Genomic DNA, 5023 nt, shown 5'->3' with positions numbered 1-5023 from the left:
TACTTACTTTTTTGATTGGTAGAAGCATCCATGTTTTCAGGTTGGGTGCCACACCGTTAAGTCTGCATATTTGTGCCGCACTGCTTGATGTAAGCTTACAGTCAGGAAAACCACTTCCATACAGTATGTGTCTCCACATTCCTATTTCTACGGCTTAGAAGTTTAGGTATACAGAATTAGGAAACCATTAATTTGAGTCAGAAAAAAGTATGTGTCTCTTACAGCTGATGACACAGAATGGCTTGGAAAAGAAAAAAGAAAAATCTCTTAACTCTACAATTAATTTCAAGACTTAAGGAAGATTTTGGGGAGTGTGGTTGACTTATATGTGAAGTAGGTGAGTGAATTCTAAAGTCATGTGCTAGAACCTCACTGTGGAAATGAGCATTTCACAGCCCTTCTTTCAAGCCGATTTTATATTTCCTTTTAAAAATTTTTGAATTTTTGTTAGTATGTGTTAGCAAGATATAATGCTTGCGTTCATTATGGGGAGTTGGTACATGTCTAACTTTACATTTCTAATTTAAAACACTGAATTGATTAACGTGGATAGCAGGAACAGAATGGGTGCACATTCTCACACTCTTCAGTAGGATTGGGTTTTCCCTTTGGGATTTTTATTCTTTAAAGAATTTATTGGCTTAAGTCCCAGCATCAGGAAACTACCTGCTCAGTCAGTCAGAGTGGAGAAGGCTTGATCAAGGGCCAGGGGACAGATTATCACACGGATTTCCTAAGGAGAAGAGATGAGGCAGCACTAGAGTAGCAGGCATCAGGATCTGGACATGAGTTACAGAAACAAGGGAAGTGCAAGGCCGGGAAACCCCGTTCTCCAGGAACAGCCATCCCATCGTTCTGTCCTTGGGACACAGCTTCGGGTAACTCAGGGCACTTCTCATTTGCAGATTCCAGGCATTTGAAAGTCCTTTGCAAGGGGAGCTCAGGGAAATGAGCCCAAAAGCAGAAGCATGCGTTCTTTTCTATTTTTCTTTTATACTGAATCCAAATATTTGTAGAAATTTCCCAAGGAAGTGACTTTATTGACTTTTTGGAATGTGGGTTTTTTGAAGTCTCAAACTTTGTGCAGCCTGCCCCCACACCAAAAATCTCAAACAGCAACAAACAAACAAAAATCCAAAACAAAGCAAAAATCCCATGTATACAGGTATATGTAACATTTTTTTTAAAGCTAAAGAATGTTTATTTTCACTAAGACTTTTTCTTGAGGACATAACTAAACTTTGTCGCCATCCCCTATCCCATCTTAAAAGACTAGCACAGTGAATGTTATAAAGCAGATAGGAACAATCTGAAGGACTGGAACCAACATTGACAAGGAACAGCTTCCATCTGAATCATTATAAAAATGTTTTTAAAAAGAAGAAGAGAAAGGGCTCAGTGGGGTTTCACTTTGAGAAGATCCTCACACCTCACATTTCATCTGATGCGTTCAGTCCTGGCTAGAGTGTAACAAAATGGAAAGAGGCTCACAGGACAGCGCTCCACCACAGCGCACTGCACACACCTGTGCTCCAAGCACACCCCGATCCCCTGCTGTTTCCAACTCAATTATTTGCTAGCCTGTTGCACCTGCCAACAAAAGAGCATGCAGATCTTCTCTTTGATCCAGTCTTTGTTATAGGGCTGGTATGTCTGGGCATCAGCTGGGTAAACAAGGCAACTGAGGTCTGCCAGATCATCAATTAAAACAAACAACTGACTGATATCATATGTGATAGAGGGGCTGTTGGGGTTCATTCCCTTCAGATGTTCTCCACACAGTTTATAAACACCTCCCATGCATTCATTAACAGATTCATAGTCAGTATAAGTTCTGCCTTCTGGCCTTTTGGTAGGCTGCACCAGCAAAATGGTGTGAGATGTCTCGCCAAACCCTTCGCAGCTGCAAATGCTGACTCCACAAGCCACACAGGAGGTCAGGAGCAATGCTGCCAACAGCCTTACATGCAATTTCCAGGTTTGATAACCATCTTCTTGCTTTCTCTTTTTTTTGTGGTATCAGGGATTAAACTCAGGACCTTGTGCTTGCCAGGCAAGCACTTATTCCACTGAGCTATCTCCCCAGCCCCTTTGCTAACCATCTTGAAACCCATCTTTAGGGGTCCCTCAGGATCTCAAAATGTCAGGTTAGTTGTCTTTCATTTTAGAAGTACTATACACTGCCATCAACTTCAATGAGTGATAGTTATAAAGTGCAGGTAGTGAGGAAAGACCTCAGAGAAGACCACTGCCTCTGTGTAGCAGGGATATGGGTGCTTGGGAGAAGTTACAGGGCCTCAGGTGGAAGCAAAGCCACAGGGCAGAAATAAAACTGAAAGAAGTGCGGGTTTTGGAAGTGGGTAAGTCAGTACTGAGTTTCCAGCTCTGCAAAAGTAACGTCATGTCAACCCAGGCGAGGGTGTGTACCATGATGTTTGGAGCCACTAGTCCTTCTCTTTCTCCTTCTGTGGACAATGTGGGAGAACAGAAAGCGGAGTAGAAGCTGCATGGACTGTGGAGCTGAACCAACCTCATTAAATCGGGTATTATTGCGTGGTGACTTTGGGCAACTTATTCAATCTCCCAAGTCTTTCAAGAAAGCTATAGAAATGTACCGCAAATTATGTGTCTGTGAATAAAACGTCACATAGCAAATTCTCAATTGTTGGTAGCTTCTGTTGTTGCAGAGGGGGCCACGTCAACTTCAGTGGAGGAGGTGGCCTGAGAGGAAGTACCAGTGCCACAAAGGAGATCTCGTCCCAAATTGTCAGTGCCCTACAGATACTCAGCTCTGCCCATTCTGTTTAATAAAAACCTTTACACATTTGATATTTTTGTGTGTCTTACTATGTGAATTTCTATGTAAAATGTTAGAATACCTTTTGATAGGTAATGGATTCAGAGTGGGAACAGTAGGCAAAGACTACTTTTTGGAGATCTTCAGATATTAGAGTAGGAAGAGTGATGGATCTGCCAAGTAATTTCTGCATTGCCTGGTTCTGCTGAAGAAGAACAATTTTGCTAGGGCCCCTCAAGATTTGTAGACTTCCCAATGGATATTCAAAGGGATATGTGAGATATATTTTCTTCCTGAACTTTAAGGTTCTGTCATCTTGAGGTTCTATTGCAGCTAGCATAATGTCAAGATATTTTGTGAACTAGTCTTTGTTAACATGATACTGGAAGATCCATGAACCTATATTCAAAATTCTAAGAATAAATTAATCTTACCATAGAATGTCTTGTATGTGGGGTTTTCCATAGTGCATTAATTAGCAAACAAGTTCAAATTATTCTCTTTAAGTTCTTTCCCATTTCTCTAACATTTTAAACCTGGGTCCTACCCTTCATGAATCTCTACTTCACTCTCCATGTGTAGCTTCCTTCCACATCTTTCTTTTCCATTTATTTCTTCTCCTTAGATCTAGCTCCTACAAATGACCTTGCTCATGTCAAAAGTAGCCTCCCTGGGGACGTGGCTTGGTTTGCCATTTTTTTTTTTTTTTTTTTTTTTTTTTTCTTTTTTGGCAGAACCGGGGATTGAACTCAGGCCCTTGCAGTTACCAGGCAAGCACTTACTCTACTTGGTTTTTTTTTTTTTTTTTTTTTTTTGTTCTTTAGTGGACCAGCTGACTAGAACACCAGGGAAAAATTTCTTCATGTTATTAGCTTGGTAATCCTTGATTCTGTGACTGGGGTGATGAAACCACTTAATTCTGAGACCCGGGCAAGGACAGCTGAGGCAGGAGGAGAAAGGAGCTAGAGGTAAAGTGTGAAAAAGGCTTCGTGACTAATAGAAGTGAGAGTGGGAGTATCAGAGCTGACTTCACATGCTTTATCATCTGGCACATATCTTCTGACCTCTGAGCATCACCGGATGATACAGGCAGTTACATGATGAGAGATCAAAAGCCCCTGGGAGGAAAAGTGAAGAATTGCTTCACCCAGTCGCAGGACTCTCCTCGGAAGTGTAGCCTTTGAATTGGAATTTTAATCTACATAGAACATGAACATACAACAGCAGCAGTAGGCTGGAGGTATTTGGAGAATGAGCGAAGACATACCGCCTAATGGGTCCATAGTGCTACAGGAGAGATAAGACTAGTTTTCATAGGTTTCCAGAAAACTTCTTGGGACATTGAGAATAGCATTTGAGGGGGAGCAGGAGAATCTTCCGAGGGCTCTCGGGGTATAGGTAAGTATGGCAGGTGTTGTCCACTCCAGTTATCTACATCGTGGTGGATGTCGGAAGGCCTGGCTCCTAGAAAGTCAGGGGAATCTTAGGGAGAGAAGCATAGTTAGCCCCTTTCCTTCCACATGTGGGGTTGCCTTAGGTCCGCGGCTGACAAGCATTTTGTATTTGTTTCCCTACCCTTGTCTCCAAATGTTCATTTGGAATCACACCAACTCTTCTACCTGCATCTTGGCCACCTCAGTGACTTGGTTCTTGAGGTGCTCCTCACTAACCTCTGAGTCTCTCCATGGACCATGCTCTCCTCACCTTAGAGCAGTGAATCAGTGGTCCGGTGAGATCACGTTGAACAGTTGTTAGCCACTCCTGGGAACTGAACTGGGTTTTTTGTTCTAAAGATTTTAATGTGATTAGATGATGACAGACTAGATTACTTTCTACTCCAAAGCAAGTCTCTTCTTGGTGCACAGGAAACAGTAACTAGGTCAGGAGAGAGGCAAGCCTAGGAGCAGCAAGTACCAAGCTGCAAGAGGAGATGCAAAGACAGAAGTTGCTGGCATCCTTGTTGGAGTTCCTGGCCAAATGGCGCACAGGCCACGGAAAACGCTGTAGGATGGTGTCATGCCCAGTGTGGGTGGATTGCAGACTTTTCTGGGGTATCAAGCAAAGAGTGGGGCGTGGTGAGTTTTAAGGCTCTGACATAAAGAATTATCTTCAGGTGCCAGGAGGCGATCTTATCACATCTAGGAACTGTCAGAGTTTCTTGCACCAGTCTTGAGTGAGAACATTTACAATTGAAGGGAAAAATGGAAACAAAGCTTTTGTAAATAA

The 5023-nt window shown here is 42.5% G+C and overlaps 1 pseudogene; it reads right to left on the bottom strand.

Moving 5' to 3' along the window:
• Positions 1-1569: 1569 nt before the first annotated feature.
• On the bottom strand, positions 1570-4080 carry LOC111818582 (annotated as a pseudogene).
• Positions 4081-5023: the final 943 nt, after the last annotated feature.

The sequence above is a fragment of the Octodon degus genome, unplaced genomic scaffold (assembly GCF_000260255.1).
Source record: "Octodon degus isolate 3935 unplaced genomic scaffold, OctDeg1.0 scaffold00096, whole genome shotgun sequence".
NCBI classification, from domain to species: domain Eukaryota; kingdom Metazoa; phylum Chordata; class Mammalia; order Rodentia; family Octodontidae; genus Octodon; species Octodon degus.
The sequence above is the reverse complement of the archived record's forward strand: the minus strand, read 5'-3'. Positions and strand labels throughout refer to the sequence as shown.